This window comes from Protopterus annectens, chromosome 4.part0 (genome assembly GCF_019279795.1).
Source record: "Protopterus annectens isolate FY-2018-M chromosome 4.part0, PAN1.0, whole genome shotgun sequence".
Taxonomy (NCBI): domain Eukaryota; kingdom Metazoa; phylum Chordata; order Ceratodontiformes; family Protopteridae; genus Protopterus; species Protopterus annectens.
This window is the reverse complement of record NC_056733.1, coordinates 252362960-252384189: the sequence shown is the minus strand read 5'-3', so window position 1 is coordinate 252384189 and position 21230 is coordinate 252362960. Positions and strand designations below refer to the sequence as shown.

The following is a 21230-nucleotide window of genomic DNA, read 5'->3' as shown; positions in this document are numbered from 1 at the left end:
CCTTTGATTCCGCACCTGTTGTCTCAGAGGGACGGTCATCTGCTCAATGTCAAGCTTCACTCTCTTCATCTAACAGCCTGGCATATTCTGTTTTGAAACACAGCAGGTCTCAACTTCCTCAACAAGTTTTAAATGTGATTATGGAAGCCAGAAGACCTAGTACAAGGAAAGTGTATGCAGAAAAATGGAAGAGATTTTTATTTTGGAGTGCAGCAAAGAATTTGGAGATTTCTGAGCCTAATTTGAGTGTGGCTCTTCAATATCTTACGAGTTATTGGACAAAGGTTTGTCTTTCTCTTCCATTAAGATTCATGCTGCAGCAATTTCAGCTCACTATGATTGTGACCCACCATTGTTTTCGCATCCTTTGTTCAAGCAATTTCTTAGAGGGGCAAAGAATATAAGACCCCCACGTAGAGCTCCTACTCCTGCTTGGGATCTCAATTTTGTGTTGGAGAAACTTACTCTGCAACCTTTTGAGCCTGCGGCTACTGCTGAATTGAAATACTTGTCATGGAAGACTGTTTTGTTGGCCATTACTTCTGCAAGAAGGGTTTCTGAATTGCAGGCCCTTATGGCGGTAGAGCCTTTTGATTTTCCATAAGGATAGGGCATCATTACGTACTAATCCTTCCTTTATGCCTAAGGTGGTTTCTAGTGTGGCTTTAAACCAAACTATTAATTTGCCTACTTTCTATGCAGATCCCCAAAATAAAGGGGAAAGATTTTGCACACTTTAGATGTACACAGGCAGTTGCGTTATTATTTAAGCAGGACTAAGGATTTTAGGCAGTCTCAGCAGTTGTTTGTTTCTTTTGCTTTGAGTTCTCAGGGCAAGCCTGTGTCAAAACAAACTATTTCTAAGTGGATTGGGTTTTGCATTGCATTTTGTTATTCCCATCATGGCAAGGAGATTCCAGCTGGGATTAGGCCTCATTCCACTAGGGCTACTGCCACTTCAACAGCATTTCTAAGGGGTGGCAACTAAGGATATTTTGGAGGCAGCTACTTGGAGTTCAGTGCATACTTTCTCTAAGCATTACCACCTTCCTCTCTACTCTAAATCTAGGGCTGGTTTTGCCACAGCTATTTTGCAAGGCATGTTGACAGCTCCTGCTTCTTTATGATTTGCCAGCCTCCCTTACCTCTGCTTTGGGATTCTACCCAAGTGTTAGGACTGCAGCAATGTGGAATGAAGAACATAGTACAGTTTTGTACCTACCATAAATGTAGATGTTCGAGGATCCACATTGCTGCAGTCCACCCTCCCTCCTTCCCCTCTGTGTTTAGGGGTGGTTGTGTGGGTGGGGTTATACTCTTGTAATTTTGTATATATTGTACATATTTTTGGTGCAGGAGTGTTTGGTGTTGTTTGGTTTTGGCCTTATCTTTTTAGGGTCTTCTGACATCTGGGGCAAGAAAAGACTGAGGATATGACGTCGGTCATGCGCATTTGTACCCTGACGTCCTGACATCAGACTAATGCGCCTTGACCGACGTCAGCCATATACTTTGGTATTCGGGCCGACTGGGACAGCGGACTACCCAAGTGTTAGGACTGCAGCAATGTGGATCCTCGAACATCTACATTTATGGTAGGTACAAAACTGTACTTTATGGCGTCGGCTGCATGTTTTATACCTCCTGACGTCATGGACGAAGGGACAGCAACCGACGCAGGACCCAAGACTTTGTTAATCAGGCCGACTGAGGGCAACCTGCCAGCAGACTACCCAAATGTAATGACTGCAACAGTGAATACACTCTAACATCTACATTTATGGTAAGTGTACACAACTGTACTTTCTTCCTCTGGTAGAAACTGCTCAATTAGCAGTTTCATATAGTTTAAAACTTAGGTCACTATTTAAGCGTTGCCATTTAACCAATAATTCATATGTATTCCCATACATGGGCATTGTAAGGACACAAAGTCCTCTGGGAATAATTTTTAGTTTTAAGCATGCCTCAAAATGGAAACGTTGCATTTACAGTCTTTTAAGCCTTTTCAGGTCATTTTCTGATTTATACACTTCCCTCTTGAGTAAATTTGGATCAAAGCTTTTACCTTCAGTGTCACTGTTCTCAGTCATGTAGGTGGCAGTAAAGTCAATATTCAACAATGGACTGTTAGTGCTGTTTACTATGGATCAAAGCCTTCTTCGTAGCCCCTTTTTGCGTTAATTTCAGGTACATAATCCAATTCAGGTGCAGAGACAATTCCTTCAGCCATGGTTCTACACCACTGCAGAAATATAGAAACAATACTGAAACCAAAATGCACAGTGGTGTAGATAAATGGTTCGACCAAAAAGTCCAAGATAATGTACAAAAAAATAAGGTAGAACAAAACCACTGAGTACATAAAAACTACCAGCTTTAATAGTGAGTGCTTTTACAATACAACAGACTGCTTCATCAGACAGTCAATGTAACACATCCCCTCATTTTTAAAAAAACAATGAGCCAATAGTAGAGTAAAGCTTAATTGGTATGAATTTTTAACCATTTCGTTCCATGTATCTTCCTCTTAAATACATTTTTAAGAACAACCATAAAAACCAGTAACATTCAAGTATTACACATACATACATATTCCATCATTTCATTCCATGTGTATAGAGACTTTTTACTTAAAAACATAAAATATTGAAGTTAAAATATTACATATAGCCCTATCTACGTACCCCTTTGGCCTGGAGTGCAGGCTTCAGTGACAGGCTGTCATTCAATCCCTTCCCCAATTGGCTCTCATTCTTATAATCCAATCCATCTCTATCTGTTCACTGTAATTCCTAATGTCTCCCCCTCTTGGACTTTCCTTAATAAGTATGGTTCATATTTGTAAGTTGAACATGCTTGGCTAGGGCATTCACTTCATTATTTTTAGAAATGTCATAGATGTTTTCCCTAATTCTTTCCTTTAAAGTAGGATTTGTTTTCCCTGTATAAAACGAACTGCATATTTCACAATGGGCAAGATATACCAAGTTATTACTATAGCAACATGCTCAACTTAAATTCCAATCTTTTACCTGTGTCCGGGTGTAAGAAGACTGAAATACAATCCAAGTATTTACAGTACCTGCAATTCCCACATGGGAATGTACCCATTCTGTTAATCATCTGGGGCTCAATTGTCATATTCTTAGGACCACATAGCAGCCTTTTTAATGATTACTTGTTTTTATTATATTATGGATGTTCACCTATAATATTCCTGACTCTATCATCTACACAGAGAACCTCCCAATGTTTACTATAAATCTCTTGCAGACATCTTACATTACTTGAATATGTAATAGACATACGCATCTTACTGTTCGTTCGTGTATTATGTGCTACTGTGGGGGTACTCTCTCCAAGAACTAGGGTTTTCTCTTATTCCCTTTGAGTTTTGGTATCTAAAAACTCTGTCAATGACTTCTCATCACCCACCCATAACAGAAAAAGATTGTCTACAAAACGTCTGTAGAAAATTAGTTTGCCCATTCTGATATAGGGAGCCAAATATGTACCTTCCCATTCAGCCATAACCAGTTTGGCATAGATATTGGCGCAAGAAGTGCCCATAGCTATGCCATCCAGTTGTTTATACAAGTCTTCAAACATGAACAAATTGTTCTCCAAAATTGATTCAGTAAACAGCATCAATTATTCAGTAAACTTCCTATCATATGTACCATCATCCATTAGATATTGCATACACATTTCAAGGCCCATCTCTATTGGGTATAGCAGTGAATAAAGACTGAACATCTAACGTCAACATAAAACATTCTAGACTAACAGTCCTATTACTCAAAAAGGCATATAAGTCACATAGAAACTGTTCAGTGTCCTTGAGCACATATTCACTCTTAATAGAGAATTGGTTTGAGGTGTTTCTCCATATAAATATTCAACGATTCAGTGCACCATCCCCTCTCCGCCACAATGGGCCTCATGACATAGAAGCTGTATTTTTGGCTTTGGACAGTGCTGTTTCAACTTGTGCAGCAGTAATACTGGGTGCCTGGCAATCTACTGGTATTGTGATTGGTCCTTTGGGGGGGGGTAAAGTTAGCACAGAATCTGTATATTTGCAGTATCTGTTGGCTTGGTATAGGAGGGTACCATTGTGCCGTAGCTCAGAGCAAATCTGGGTATTGGCTGTGGAGATTCTTTACATAACTATAGAAGGCCTTGTGGTTGTCTTTACTATCTGCTGCAATTCTGTTTTCATAGCTAGCTTTAGAGGATTTCATGAGGGATCTCAACTTTTTGTGGCTGATAAGGGAGTTTTTCCAGTCTTGGGACGTCACCTTACTCTGCATAAGTTTCCTCCTCCTGTTGTAGAGTTTGTTTATGGCAGGGGACCACCAGATTGGCTTCCTTTTTTTGGAGGAGAGCATCTTGGTTCTGTTGGGTATGGCGAGCTCCATGCATTTGTTTACGTGTTCATACAGTGCATTGGTGTATGATTCTGTGGTCACGCAACTATTCTCTATTTGCATGGGTGCTGTGAATTTAGCCACCTCTGTTTTTAGGAGCTCAAAGTTAGCTTTGTAGAATTTTTACCACCATGCGTTTCACTGCCAAATCCTGAACCTAGGACTCTGTGCACTGCAGTCAGAGCAACATACCACTATGCCAAATCACCTGTCAAGTTCCCTCTTATGTGTATTTTGATTTACAGAGCAGAGTACTGGTAGGGTGATACCTGTAGATGTTGGTCAGGACATCAGACTGATGTTCACATCCTAGTATGAGCTGCTGCTGATGATGATGTAAATGAGACCCATATAAATGACTGATAGTTATAAGGCACATTGAGACACAATGGCACTAGGCATCTCCTTCGTAGGTGCATATCTGCTTATAGTACATGGTCATGGTGTGGCTCCACTGGCAGAGAAACCTGAGGCTGTATAGCTTAACTACTGTTCCCAGTGGGGTAGATGGGGAAGAGCAAAGGTCCAGCTTAGCAACTGTAAAATAACGTTTCGATTGTTTTCACTGTTTATTCTCACTCACTCTCACACACACACACACATTCTGCTTTCATTCACGCATATATCAATACACACACACACACACACACACACACACACACACACACACACACACACACACACACACACACACACGGAAACATAAACCCATGCATACACACTTTTATTCACTAATCAGTACTTTGCCATAAATAGACAATTATTAGCGGAATGCACTGAAACTATGAGGCAAAAACTTTGGTCATTCTGTGAAAATCTGAACAGTTACGAGGCATGCACATCTTTTCTAATCTTTTGGGCTAACCTGTCGATGAAGTGCCATGGAGTAGCATCTCACAACTGTTCAGATTTTCACAGAATAGCCAGAGTTTTTGCCTCATAGTTTTGGTGTGTTCTGCTAATAGTTTGTTTATGGGAAAGTACTTTTAAGTGAATAAAAGTTAGAAAATAATGACAAACACTTGATTTTCAGACTTCATATGCTTCAGAAAAATGCATGGTAATGCAAAACTTGTTCAGTCAAATTTCTCAGTTCGGACAAGCTCTTTTTAATATTCTTACATTGCTTACATCACACATTACATTGTGTAATTTTGAAAAAAAATGATGGCTGGTTTCTTCCCTGTTGGAAGTCATCACACTTATTTTGACACTGCGACTGACACAAATGTGTGTGTGTGTGTGTGTATATATATATATATATATATATATATATATATATATATATCTATATATAATATAAATATGTGTGTGTGTGTGTATATATATATATATATATATATATGTATGTAGATATATATGTATCTATATATATATATATATGCATATATGTATGTATGTGCATATATATATATATATATATATATATATATATATATATATATATATATGTATGTGCCTTGCTACTATTATGTATTGATACAGCTGCTGCCAGGGATCACTCTCTCACTCTCTTATATACATCTGACACAAATAAATGTGTGTGTGTGTGTGTGTGTGTGTGTGTGTATATGTGTGTGTGCATATATATATATATATCTATATATAATATAAATATATGTGTGTGTGTGTGTATATATATATATGTATATATGCATATATGTATGTATGTGCCTTGCTACTATTATGTAGTGATGCAGCTGCTGCCAGGGATCACTCTGTCACTCTCTTATATATATCTTTATATATATATATATATATATATATATATACACACACACACACACACACACACACACACACACACACACAGTGTCTTCTGCTTTCACAAACACATATATTCTGCTTTCATGCACGCATTGTCACTCGTGCAGACAATCAAACCCACTCATGGGTTCATAGGTTGGTACTAGGCTATCGGCCCTAGGGCCTATACAAGCCTAGCCATAACAATTCCCTGGCTATTTCTTCCCACAATATTTACTTCCCTGGACCCCTGTCTAGCAGGGCGACTGACGTGATCCCTGGGGTGAATTTCCTATCTCACATCCAATCGTCAAGGTTCCTTTTGAAGAGGGCCAAAGAGGCGCTCTACTTGACATGTATGGGCAGTCTATTCCAGAGGCTGGGGAGTCTCTGGATCAGGAACCTATCCCTCCAGCATGTTTTGTTCATTGTAATGACAAGGTTTAGATCCCTGGAGCGTGTGGCTCTGAGGGATTGAGATTTCTTTGTGTAGCTTGTCCAACAGCTCTGGGTTTGACATGGCCTTGTATGTTAAGCAGAGATCGCCTCTGAGTAGACGATATGCAACAGAGTATAGCTGGAGGTTTTTTTTAGACGGTCAGCATAGGGCATCTGCTTTAGGCCTGTGATTTTTTAGTGAGGTATTTCTGCAGCCTTTCCAGTTGTTGCAGATGTCTTGAGCGGTACATACCAAACGGGGTGTTGTATTCTATAATGGTTCTAATGAGTACAGTGGGACAATGACATCCTTTTTTCTGGATGAAAAGCCCTTAGTGAAGAGGTGTGTCACATAGAAGGATTTTCTGACTGTTGTGGCGATGTGGTTATCGAAGGTGAGACCACTGTCCACCTTTGTCCCCAAGTCTCTTATCACACTTTCGGTGTTTAGTGTACTGCCACCTATGTGGTAATTCATGGGTACTTGTTTTTTTCCCCAAAGGGGATAGCTGTACATTTCCTGGCATTGAGCTTGAGCCCATGGCTCTGGCACCAAGCATCTGTTTCTGTAAGTCCCTTTTCTAGAATATCCACATCATTTGGGGATTTAATAATGGCTCTCAGTTTGCAGTCATCTGCGAACTTTGTTAACCAGAGTCCCTTAGTGTTGGCCTGTACTTCAGAGAAGTAGATGCCAAACAAGAGCCGTCCCAGGACTGAACCCTGAGGTACTCCACTTGTCTGGAGCTGGATTTGGAGTCTGCTACTTTTACAGTGTAGATTCTGTCCATAAGCCAGTTGGCAACCCATCGAGTGACATAGGGATTAATGCCTAGTTTAGTAAGTTTGTCTATGATTCCAGAGTGGGGGATGGTGTTGAGGGCCTTGGCGAGGTCCAGATAGGCTGTGTGGGACCGCCTTACCCTCGTTGACAGCTCTGGAGACTGATTCGAAGAAGTCAATCAGGCAGTATATTACTTATTATTTTTATTTATATTACTGCAAGAAAAAGCCTTTGCTCATTTTAAATATTTCTCTTACAAACCTAAAGCTTGATAGAACAGACTTTGCATTAGCACTAATTTTCTGGAGTGTATGAAGTCGGAACCTCAAGTGCAAATACACATACATACATGCATGCACTTTTTTCTAATGTTTTGAACTTACTTGGCGATGATTACTCCTGCCCTGAAAGAGTACATTGCAACTGTCCAGCATTATGCAGAATGACCAGATTTTTTTTTGCCTCATACTTTTGGTGCGTTCTTTGATGTCAAATTAGTGAAAAATCTTTAACAGTCAACATTAGGAGATATGGACAGACATTTGAGGTTCCGACTTCATACCCTCCGGAAAATTAGTGCTAATGCAAAGTCTGTTCTATCAAGCTTTTAAGTTTGTAAGAGAAATATTTAAAATAGGCAAAGGCTTTTTCTTGTTGTAATATAAATAAAAATAATAAATAATATACTGCCTGTTTTCCATGCTTTTGCAAAGCCTTCAACCGCTGCTTCAATGCCAACAAAACTCTCCAAAAGTCACTAATACAAATGTTCCACAACAATAAAGTGTTCCACAAGACAGTAACTGCTGCTTTTATAACCGCTGTTAACCTCAGTAAGCAGGTATTCAGTATACATCACATTCTCGGAAGTGCCAAGGAGGGTGGAACTACTCATTGGACTGTGTTGGAGGTATGTACTGAAGGAGGAGACAAATTTCTGCAGAAACAACGTGATATACTGCAAGAGGAATGAGTGGGAGATGGGCTTTCCAGCCCCACGCTACCAAAGGGGAGAAATAAAGAATACTTTAACTTTTTAAAGCAGTTAGGGAACTGCTCATGCCAGGGATGAATTTAGGTTCATAGGTTCATACTAGGCTATCTGCCCTAGGGCATTTATAAGCCTAGCCAGAGTGTGTTTGGCTTTCGCCACCCATTTTAAATTAATTTTGCTATGCCCTTTTTCAAGATTAGTATACTGTGCCTCTGTCTAACAGTGACACAGAAGTGATACCCGGGGTAAACCTACGATCCCCCATCCACTCATCAAGATTCCTCTTGAAGAGAGTCAATGAGGGACTCTGCCTACCCTGGACTGGGATTTTATTCCAGAGTGAAGGGAGCCTCTGGGTTATGAATCTGTCCCTCCAGCATGTCCTATTTATTTCAGTGCTGAGGCAGTTTCAAAGCCACCAAGATTAACGCCAACACAAAAGTAGGGACGGTGGGTGGGGACCTACTGAAAAAACAGGCAGCTTCCAGCTAGATATTGCTCAATGCAACACAAACAAATTACTTTAAATCATGTATTTGAAAAAAGTGCAGATAAAAATCTACTTAGCTCCACTCATGCAGGTCTCAGTTGGCCAAAGCTCACAGTTTAAACAGAAAACAATTCACTGTACCACTTGTATAAGACAGAAACCGAATAACAATGAGGTAAACTACCCCCACTTATCACTGGCTATGCAGGTTTTTTAACCAGCCTTAACTGAAAATACCACTTGTATAAGACCTACTGAAAAAACAGTCAACTTCCAGCTAGATATTGCTCGATGCAACACAAGCAAATTATTTTAAATCGTGTATTATTGGGTAAAAGTGCAGATAAAAATCTACTTAGCTCCACTCATGTAGGTCTCCGTTGGCCAGGATAAAAGAAAACTCGCGGTTGAGTTTTCATGTACAAGAGGGTGGAGTGTTCTTTAGACTCAAATATGCCTTCATTCTACTTTTTGTGATTCAGAATGATGAGGCCAGTGTAATTGTCATAGTTCCCTGTTGGTCGAGACAACCATATTACTTTTTTAATAAGTCTGATCACTTCCACCATGCTGATCACTTCCACCATGGCCATTGCCCTTAAATAAAGTGACAGTAGCAAAATATGGCGATGCCATCCTAGACATACTGGCTGTGTGACACAGAAGGGGTTAAGCCATACTGCAGCCAGACAGCCTGGGGTAAAGTCTTAGTCCTAGCACTAGGGGAAAAAGATGAGACAGGTGGAGGTGAGCAAGCAATGCAGGATTGCCTATCCTGGAGTGTGGAAGGCGGTCTAGCCTGTTGTAATGCTTTCCAGTACCTACTAGATAGGGGGCAAGGCATAGTAGGCCCTTTTGTTGGCGAATGTGCATTTTAGTCTTCTGGGGAGCAGTTTCGGCCAAGGAAAAGGAAAATCTTTTTAGGCTGTCTGGATAATGACTGAACTGTAGATGGCTTTTGTCTTAATTGGGAACAAGTAGGCATTGTTACAACAGGAGCTTGGGCAGTAGCAGATTATAATAGGGGAGATTTAGGAGGCTGCCCACTATCCACAGATACTCCAGTATCTGGAACTAAATGCTTTTATTAAGTGTTATATTCAGAAGTAGAGAGTCAATCTCATGATCCTGCACGTTAGAGCTGAGAATGAGCTATGTGCAGCCCCCCCCCACGCCAGTAACTATTTTCTTTTCATTCAGATCAGACTTGCAGGCAGTGGGGCAACAGTACTGACTGGAGAAGTTTGAATAGACAGGTTTTGTATTTAAAACTGAAGATGGTAAGGACTTGTAGCTGTAGTACTAGATGGTCTTTTAATAGTTCAGTGATTCATCTTGAGTTAAGAGCTCTTTCTTTAGTTGCCTGTAGAGTGTTGGCATGCCAGTGGCAGTATGAAGTTAGAGGAGCTTCTCCGAAGGAGAGCAAGATCAGGATAATATGGGAAGCTGTTGGTAATGGCACCAAATTGGACTGGTTTAAACTGGAGAGTTTGTGTAGAATTTTTTTTGTTTTGTTTTGTTTTTCTTTTGCACTTTACAGTAAACCAGGCATGTATTTTTTACAACAGAGGCAGACAGGTAGTGATTATTAGAAGTGGCTGGCTGTGTATGGCAGTCTGTGGATAAAAGTGACTGGTTGCTGCATACCTCTCAGCTGTCCATGATTTTGTTTCAAATTTTTACCCTTTCCCTTTTTAAAAGTTTTGATTTTCAGTCCGTGCCAGATATTAGTGTCGTGTCTTTATTCAGAAAATGCAAGTTGATGCAAAAACTGCTGTTCTGTTAATTTTAAGTGAATTAGAGTAATATTTACAAATTGTCCTGGATTCTTGACTTTTGTCGTCCTCCCACCCATTATTTTTTGGCATTGTCCAGAACTGTTGAGCAATGAATTTGAGAGGTGTGGCAAAGGGTAGCTGAGAAGGTGATTATTGCTGTAGCTTGGGGGGGTAGAGTGTATTTTGAGGGCTCCAGTTAAAAATAATCCAATCTGATGTTGGTAATCTTCATTCATTCCTTACTGATGGGTGTCTGTTCCATCCTCTGAGCCGAGTCAGCCTTTATAACAAGCCCGCACCAGTCAAAAAACTCTTGAGCTAAGCTTTTACCCGTAGTGTTCATCTCCATATTACCTCAGATCTCGTTTGCCATGTATGAAATAAGACCTGTCCAGACCAGCTCTCAGCTAAGTGAATAGTTATTTTTCACTATTATCCAACTGTTTACTGCTTTTCTCTAAACCTTTAACCCTTCGGTGCTTTATCATACATTTTCTTGTAGTTTTACGTGTCCGTCTATCTCTCTCTACCATGTTTGGTACTCTGTACCATCTCTAGTAGAGGCCCTGTCCTTACCCTCTTGGGTATTTCTATTACCATTGTTGGTAATTTTATTTCCCTTTTCTCTCTCTCTTAAAAAAAAAAAAAATATATATATATATATATATATATATATATATATATAATTTATATTTACTTCTTTACCTGTCTGTGTGACTTTTTTTGGCATTGGAGTTATGGCGGAAAAGAAAGGGGGACTATAAGCTTCAAATGCTGTGGTCATTGTGATAGGAAGATGCCCGATGTTGACAACCATTCATCATGTGTGTACTATTTGGGGGTTCCTCACCTTTCTGTGAAACCCCCTTGTGATATTTGTAAAGCCTTCAGCTCCCATACGCTAGTGGAGCATAAAAACAAATGAATGCTAAAAGTACTTTTGAAATCTCCTTTCACAGAGGTGATCTCAGAGTTGGACGGCTCAACCCCTCCTAAGAGAAAACACAAAAAAAGACAAATCCTTACCCTCCTATCCTCATGATACTGAATCCAAACTATGTGAACCGAAGGCTAAAATTCCCAAGCTACCAACACCCATGGTACAGAGGCCTAAACCTTCATCTTTGGCACTGACTTCGGTTCCAAGGCAACCAGCGACTTAGGAGTAGTCTTAGGCACCTAGGCCCTACTGACCATTGCTGCAACTCACCTTTCAGCACCAAAAATAGTTGTTCCAGATCCGGTCACTTTCCCCCTCCATGTACTTTATATTGGTCTTTCGACCTCTGTGCCAAAAGGTGAAATTACTCCTCGGACCAGATAGCTCGGTGGACCCATTTTTGGCCAACAATACAGCCCCTTTTTAGAGCGCCCTACTTCACCTTTGGAGATGTCCACCCGATCCACCAAAGTCTTTCTGAACTTGATGTAGTGAGGCTCTTGGATCAGCTCTTGGCGGCCAGAGGAATTTTTACTTTATCAAAACCCTCCCTCCCATCCAGAGCCAAGGGTTCTTCTCCAAGGACTCCACAATACTTTCCTCCTTTAACCTCTTTGCAGGTTTTGGAGCATTCATCACCGGCGCCGACCCCAGTTTCAGTTCCTTCGTTAACAATGGTAGATCTTACCTCTGTTCTGGACACTACACTTTGGCCTTCAACTCTTCCAGAGCTGGGCCATCCTCAGGACCGAGGCTGACCTGTCGGCACCAAGTTCCCTGGTATGGTGTCTCCGTTTCATACGTCTGCCACGGTTCCGGTCGCTTTGACAGAGCCACCTCCTCCAGGGCTCCCCCTCAGTCAACGGGTTCTTCGGAGCAGGGTGTGAACCCAGTCCTGAATTTGTCGTCCTCTGTTCTGGGCTCCCACCCCTGTTTGGGAGGACCTGCTTTGCAGATGATGGAGAGGGCATTGGCATCTGCAGATTTTCAGTTGGTTCCCTCTGCATCTGAGATCCGCCCTCCCCCTTCCTCTGAGCCACAACTGATGCAGCCCACTACTCCTGGACACCAGGCTCAGGAGCTTCAAGACACCCTTCAATAAGGTTCCTCCTCTGATGTTCCCCTCGAGGAGGTTCCTCGCAAGAGATTGTGCAAGAGGAAGCACATTGATTCCACAGAGGAATCTTTGACCGAATATACGGACAGCGATGAAGGAACGGTCCCCACAGTCACCCTCTGACAATGTCTCCTTTGCAGACATCTTGGAAATCCTGAAGCAGCGGGGTGATTGGAAGTCCACCACCCACTCCTCTGAGGAGTCTGTATTTTTGCAGGCTTTCCAGGCTCGACTCTATACCTCCTGGATAACTTCGCCTGCAGATGAACTTGTCCAACTCATTGTGCAGTGCTCATGGAAGAGTCCTGATACCATTGAATGTATCCCCCGGAGGCCAGACAAGTTTCTTTCTTCTCCGGAAAGCAACCCGCAATGGTCCAAGGGCCTTCCCCTAGATGTTGTGGGAGCAGCAGCCACAAAAAAAAGAACTAGCTGAGGAGAACTCCACTGTCCATCCTCCAAACAGGGAGTTTCTGGCTATACAGATTTGGGAAGCGGGTGTTTTCTTCAGTGACCTTTGCCATCCGGTCTCTGAACTATCTGGCACATTTTACTCTGCTTCAGAGAGATCTGATTACAGAACTCGCAGAAACCTTGGCAGGTGCAGTGTCTGAGGTACAGGACAAAGTTGCCTCACAGCTTGCGACCCTGGGGTCCATCTCTAACTCGTCCATGAAGTTGATTCCCCATTCTACTGAAGGGGCGGCTAGGGCTGCTGGCGTGGGCATTGTCACCAGACGCCTCGCCTGGATACACCTATGTGACTTAAGTGTTCCGTCATAAATGCCCCCATAGAGGCCTCCTCTCTTTTTGGCCAAAGGTAAAAGACACTTTAGCCAGGTGTGCAAAGGATGGTAAGACATTGTCTGGCGTGGGCGTACTTTTTTCCACACCTTAACGATCCTGTGCCAGGAATCAGAGGAGCGGAAAAATGTGGTACAGAAAATCCCAAGGTCCTTTCCGTGACACACATGGCGAGTTTTCCCCCTGAGGTAGAGGGGGGAACTCAGCGACAGTCCCCGTAACTAGGGTTTCAGAGATTCTTCTCTGGACAGCCCTATCAGTGCTGCTGAGGAGCGACCTGATTGCTTGCCTCTGGAGGCAGTCAGTTGTCGTTTTTCTCTACACCACTTCGGCTGACAAAAAATAATCACAGATTCTTGGGTGCAGACGGTAATTACCAGAGGTTATCACATCCCCTTCAATATTTCCTCAAGGCCTTTGAGGCGCATTCCTGACGTTCCACTCAGTCAAAGGGAATCCGCAGCCTTAGAAATTCAAAAGCTGCTTCAAAAAAGAGTCATTCAAACAGTCCCTCCAGACCAAATAGAATCCGGCTTTTACTCAAGGTTCTTTTTAGTGCCAAAGAAAATGGGAGACTGGAGGCCAATTCTGGACCTCCGCATCCTAAATAAATTTGTCAAACAAGTGAAATTCCAGATGGTCACGGTACAGTCTATTCTCCCATTTCTGGGCAAAGATGATTAGATGTGCTCTATAGATCTTCAGAATGAGTATTTCCACATAAAAATGGACAAGCACTCCAGAAGATTCCTCTGCTTCCAGCTGGGAGCCAATCACTACCAATTTCGAGCACTGACCTTTTGAGACTCTACAGCCCCCAGAGTGTTCACCAAATTCATAGTCGTAGTAACAGCTCAGTTGAGACTACAAGGATTCCGAGTGTTTCCATATCTAAACGATTGGCTCCTCTCTGCCCCAACCAAGCATCTACTAATCTTAGCAATCCATTATACCCTACATCTCTTCGAACACCTAGGTATAACAGTAAACAAAGACAAATGCAAGTTAATTCCAACTCGAAGACTGGAGTTTATTGGGCCAGAGTTCGATACCCAATCTCATCTGCTTTGCCTCCCACCTCACAGGATACAGAGACTCAGATCACAGCTCCGAGTGATACTCAGGACAAAGTACCGGCATGTGCAGTCCTTCAGCTACTAGGGTCTATGGCGGCATCTATAACAATGGTCCCATTAGCAAGACTGCACGTGAAACTTTTTCGGAGTCTTTTGTTGGCACAATGGTCCCCTTGAATTTTCTTAAATGTGATGTCTGCACGCATAGACCTCAGAACTTTTCAGCCGCAGATGACAGTCACATTGTGTGCTTCACTCCTTCACTACAAGATATCTAAAAGCTAAGCACCCCTTTGGGGTTTTCTTCTTTGACTTCTAGCTAAAGCTTGGTTTGCTGTATTAACCTTTAGCCGATGTAGGCTAAAAAGGGTATATGCCAATGTATGCACCAGATGCTGCATAAAGATGCGCACGACCGCAGCATTTTTTGCCTAGGCCGAGAGCATGATCATACCGCTTGCTCAGTTTGCCAATCCTTCGTACCCAAGACCTTATGTAGCTGTCTGGCTGCCCTCAATCTATATCTAGAAAACCAGAGACTTAAAAAACTTGTGCTAAGGATGGATCCCAAATTGAAAATTCTGACTGAACTTCCACGAAGGAAGGCCAAGATTCCTAGGCCCACTTCCACTGCCTGTTTGCTTTCGGTTGCCCCACCAGCTACTGATTTAGGAGTTGAGGGATGTCCGTTAGATCTATCTACTTTGGTGACCTTCGAGAAAGATGCATATCAGTTGATGACTGGCACGTCCACGGAGCTTACTCTGACATCGGCTACAACCGATGTCCAGGGGGGAACCAGACACAGCCGGGCTTCCGGCTGAGATCCCTCCTCTTGACACTGCAACCCTTAGCCTATGCATTGGATTCCAGACCTTTGCCTAAGGCTTCTCCATTAAAAAAAGAAATGGAAAACCAAACATCTGGCTGCAACTTCTGAAGGCCTACCTGATTGGCAGTTCTTTACCTCCTCTTTGATGCAGGCCTTCATGGCCCTTAGGCCCACAGCCTCTTCTCCATCTACCCTTCCTCTCCTCAGACCTAGGCCTCCCTCTACCACCTCTCTTCCTCTTCCCACTACTCAAGACAGGTTATAAGAGCAAGAGACTTGCTACTCATCTTCAGATGAATCCATCTCATATGCCTCTCAAATAGCCTCTCCTCAGGTACACTACTCCCCAGATGAAGAATCCATCGAAGGGGACTCCCCTCCAGAGGATATTCCCTTTGGAGAGACCATTACGAAAATGAAGGAATACTTCAAATGGGACACCTCACAAATGCCTGAAACTCAAAAAAAGATATTTTGAGTTTCTGCAAGTGTAATCTCCCTCCCCTTCTGCCATACCTCCTGTCATCCCTGCTTACCTAGATGCCTTTCCCTCAGCATCCAAGACCCCACACTCGCAACCTCCTGCCCCAAAGAGGCTGGACTGCTTCTACAAAGTGCCTGATGGTCAGAAATTCCTAGTCAAACCACCCCTGGCAGATCCTGCTGTGATTGCAGGATCACCAGGCAAACAGTCCAGACTGATTCCGTCTGCCTCTCTTCTACCTGCTGACAAGGACAGTAAAACTATGGACAGAATTGGGAAGAATGATTACACCTCTTCCACGCTGGCCTTCAGAGCCATCAACTCTCACTCATGGCAGCTACTCCAGACTGCCCTACTAAATCTGAAATACCATCTAAACTGTCACTGGCTGCCCAAGTAACCAGCCATTCCATTAGATGTAGTTATGATGCTGCAGAGGTATCTGCACAGTCTACAGCCTCTATATTCCTGGCTATGTATGCAACACTTACCAGAGGACTTCAAGTCTAAAATCTTAGATGCTCCTCTAGACACTAACCTGTTTGGTAAACAACCAGCACACCTTTTTAAAAACCTACAAGAAGAGTAAGGAATTGCAAAACATCAAGCACCTTCTTGTCTCTTATTTGTAAATATTACAGAAATTACCCTGCAAAAACTATCTTTGTAAGAAGAAACCCCTCCTCTGTTGGACCTTCCTCTTCCAGGCACAGAAGAGGGGCCAGAAGACAAACTTCTTCCAGGCCAGTTGTCTCACAGCCTCCCACTAGACAGCCCTTTCAAGACAGAGGAGGACCCAGCAAATGCGTAAGAGACAATACCCTTCCCTCCAAGAAACCAAAGACACCTCTTCCCTCAGATTCTACAAGACCTTGTGAACCTGGAAACTATAGAGCCTGTCCCCACAGGGCAGGAAGGAAAAGACTTCTACTCTAGACTGTTTCTGGTCCCCAAAAATGATGGAGCATGGAGGCCTATCCTAGACTTTCCTTTCTAAACTTATTCTTTTAAGGTTCCCACCTTCAGATTGTTGTCTCTACAACCTTTACTCCCTCTTATACTAGCCCAGGCTTTCATGGCCACACTCGACCTAAAAGAAGCCCATCTGCACATCCCCATACAACCTTCTCACAGAAAATTCTTATGTTTTTCTGAACCCTCCTCTCACTTTCTATTTTTGGTTTGTCCACTGCCCCCAGTGTGTTCACAAAATGCTTGGCACCTGCCATAGCCTTTTGCATAACACAAGGGATTCAAATTTACCCTTATCTGGACGACATCCTTATTCTAGCAGTATGCAAGGAAACTCTGCAAAACCATTTACAGTTCACCATTTCCCTGCTTCAAAGACTGGAGTTCAACCTCAACTTCCCAAAATCGTCCTTGACCCTAGAGCAAGACAAAACATTTCTAGGCTGCAGGATTAGGACAGACTTAATGAAAGCTTTTCTTCCCCAGGACAAAATCAGTTCCTTGTCCACACACTTCCAAATCCTTTTACAGACCCAACAGGCAACTGCAAGGCAATTCCTATGAATCTTGGGTCTAATGGCAGCCACCATTCCCATGCTACCACTACCCAGAATGCACTTGCGAAAGCTGCAGTTGTTTCTAAAAAATGTATGGTCACAACACCAACATCCTTAGAGCAAGAAATTACCCTCTTGCCCTGCCTATAATCAGAACTTAAATGGTGGATTCGGCAAATTCAGCTGAACCTGGCCCTTCCACTGCAGTTACCCACCCCAAACCAGTTCATGCATACAGATGCATCAGGCTTTTACTAGCAAGGCTCACCCGGACTCTGCTACACTTTGCTGCGAGGGAAAGGTTAGTTTTCTTTTTATTTGTTGTATTTTGTATTACTTTATTGCCTTTGTCTATTTTGAATACTGTGATTTGTTGTCTTTACCATGTTTTTTACTTGTATTCTGCTTTTAACTGCATATTAAAACTTGAAAAGAGACCACAACTCTGTCTCTGTGAGTCAGGCAGAATTTTCTTTTCACACCCGCTTACTGTGGTGTTCTTAAACACCACTTTCTTTCTAGTTGCCTGCCCCTTATGTTAATTTGATCATATATCTCATTCCTCTCTGCTTTTACTGTTTAAATTTATTGACCATCCAACTGTATTCCATAATGTCAGAATACAAAAGTGACCAGCCCCTTTCAATCTATCTTGCTTTTTTTAAAAATCGTGACTCTCCACTAAAACTTAATTTTTTAGACAGGTAAAACTTTGTTACTTACTTTCACATCTAACTCTTCTAGTGCACACTGCAGTGTTTAGGATAAACCATTTTTTTCATCTTACCTTTAAGTGTCCCTGTGACTAGCACTTGCTGTAAAACCTGCTGGAAAGCACTAGGAAGCCTTAAACTGATACAAGCACTCAACTCTCCTTGTTAATAAGGAGAAATTAATTGCAGGTACTAAACCGCCTATAATTGCAAAGTACCTTGCGCACCAAACCAGGCGTGTCCAACGGTCAGCTTCCGGCGATTTCTTTTGTCCACTTGGTGAATCTGGGCATACTGGGGCAATCCAGCAATTGCCTCATGTACACAGACAACCCTCTCCTCCTACCACCCAACACTACAACCTGCGAGAGATGCACTTACATAGCCAAACTGGAAGCAAAGCTCTCTCCACCCAAGATTGTGCTAGACAGTCAATAGGAGAAGGTTAACACCCACACTACACCTCAAGCAACACATAGCCCTTGTAAACCCACACTACCAGCACCCTCACATAGCAACAGTAAACCCTCATATGCGGAGGCCCTTAACAGTAACCTGCCCAAGCAACAAGGACCTCCGAAGCTGAAATGCAAACAAACACCAATCACAACCAAAGTGTCACATAGCTCACAACACCAGTGTGCCACCCAACAACAGCCCCTAAGGCAAAACAACATACCCAACACTTTAGTCATAGGTGACTCTATAGTCAGGTGCACTGATGTCCCACTCACCAGGCTGAACAAGGAGAAAATTACAGTCAGCTTCCTGTTGGGTGCCAGGATCCACCACATAACGCATGCACTCAAGTCACTCCACAACAAGTACAAATATGACACTGCCATTGTCCATGTTGGAGTGAAGGACTTGAGACGTACATCCCTGGACTACATGAAAAGAGACATGGAAGAGCGCTCGGATCATGTGGCCCAGGCAGGTATGACCCTAGTCCTGAGTGGCATCCTGCCTTTGCCCAGAATGATACCACAGTATAAAGATAAAATGGTTGACTTCAACAATTGGATAAGCTTCTGGTATCATTCAAAGGGGATCCAGTATCTGTGTGCGTGGGACAGCATGATCGACAGACCACGATGCTTTGCCAGAGAAGTCTGCACCTGTCGCCCCTGGGATTCAGGTTACTGGCTAAGGCTTTTGCCACCCCTATAGTGCCTTTTTTAGGCAAAGGTCAAAGGACAAAACTACCACCGTAACAGGTACAAGCGTGCAAAATGTGAGGGGTAATGCTACTCAATGCTAGAAGTCTAAACCTCGAAATGTACTCTCATAGGTTCATAGGTAAGTACTAGGCTATCTGCCCAGGGGCATTTATAAGCCTAGCCACAGAGTGATTGCTTTCGCCTCCCCATTAGATTAGTAACCTGGGCCTGTGTTTAACAGGGCTCCTGAAGTGATCCCAGGGTAGAACTTATGATTACCCATCCACTCATCAAGATTCCTCTTGAAGAGGGTCAGAGAAGGAGCTCTGTCGAATATGGATTGGGATTCTCTTCCAGAGTGAGGGGGGTAGCTGGCACAGGAATCTATCCCTCCAGTGTGTCCTGTTTATTGTTGTGCATAGATTCAAGTCGCTAGAACAAGTGGTTCTGAGGGATCTCGTTTTTTTGAGTCGAAGCATGTCCATTAGTTCAGGGTTTGACATTGCCCTATAGGTCAGGCATAGGTCACCTCTGAGCAGACGGTAAGCGACTGAGAAGAGCTGGAGCTTTTTTAGTCGTGCTTCTTAGTGAGGTACTTCTGTGGTCTTTCTAGTTGTTGCAGGTGTCTAGTGATGTACATCCCAAATGGGGCATTGTACTCTATTATGGGCCTAATGAGTGAGGAGTAAAGGGGCACAATCACCTCCTTGGATCTGGATGAGAAACCCTTTGTGATCAGGTGTGCCACATAGAAGGATTTCCTGACTGTTTTGGCTATGTGGTTCTCATCGGAGAGCATGCTATCTACTTGGGTACCCATGTCCCTAATTACTTCTTCTGTACTTAGTGGATTCCCATCTATGTGGTAGTTTGTAGGTACTTTGTTTTTCCCAAATGGGATTACTATGCATTTTTTGGCATTTAGCTTGAGGCCGTGACTTTGACACCAGGTGTTTGTCTCTGAGAGACCCTTTTGCAGGATGTCTGTGTCAGCCGGAGAGTCAGTTATTGCACCCAATTTACAGTCATCTGCGAACTTGGTTAGCCACAGTCCCTCCGCATTTGCCTGTACTTCGGGAGAAATGTATACGGAACAGGAGGGGTCCCAGGACTGACCCCTGTGGGACTCCGCTTGTGACTGGTTTAGAGTCATACATGGCGCCTGCCACTCTTACCATGTGGGTTCTGTCTGAGAGCCAATTGACAACCCATCTCGTGACATGGGGGTTGATATTTAAGCTGGTGAGTTTGTCTATGATTCCTGAGTGTGGGATGGTGTCGAATGCCTTAGCGAGGTCCAGATATGCTGTGTGGACCACCTTCCCTTTATCTGTGGCCTTGGTGACTGTTTCGAAGAAGTTGACCAAGTTCAGGAGGCAAGATCTGCCTTTAACAAAGCCGAACTGGGTGGGGTCCAGTGTCTGGAGGTTCCCAATGTCCCTGTTAATGAGCTCCATGACTATGCGTTCCATGGCTTAGCAGACCAAGCTAGTCAAGCTTATAGGGCGATAGTTCCCAGGGTCAGTTGTGGTACGACTGTTGCTGTACGTCATTCTTTGGGTACATAGCCTGTAGAGAGGCTGAGTTTGAATAGTGTTTTGAGATGGGGGGGTTAGTTCATTTTGAAGCTCATGTAAGAGACAATCTGGGATACCATCTGGTCCCATTGATGCTGTGTTTTTGACCTATGCAAGGGCTGTCTTTACTTGTGTGTCTGAGATATCTGGAAAGCCACATTCTACTGGGATGGGTGCTAGCCCCTTTGGTGGAGGGGGGGTGAAGTTTGCACTGAACTTGTCAGCCAGGATGTTGGCAGTGTCTGTTGGTTCAGTGTATTTATGGTCGTTATGCACTAGCATGGAGCATATCTGAGAGTTTGCCCCTAGACTGTTGACATAGTTAAAGAAGGCCT

The 21230-nt window shown here is 43.1% G+C and overlaps 1 protein-coding gene across 1 annotated transcript in view; it reads left to right on the top strand.

Moving 5' to 3' along the window:
- Positions 1 to 21230, top strand: part of MORC2 (MORC family CW-type zinc finger 2) — a 1452408-nt gene that overhangs the window by 836299 nt on the left and 594879 nt on the right. The window lies entirely within an intron of this gene.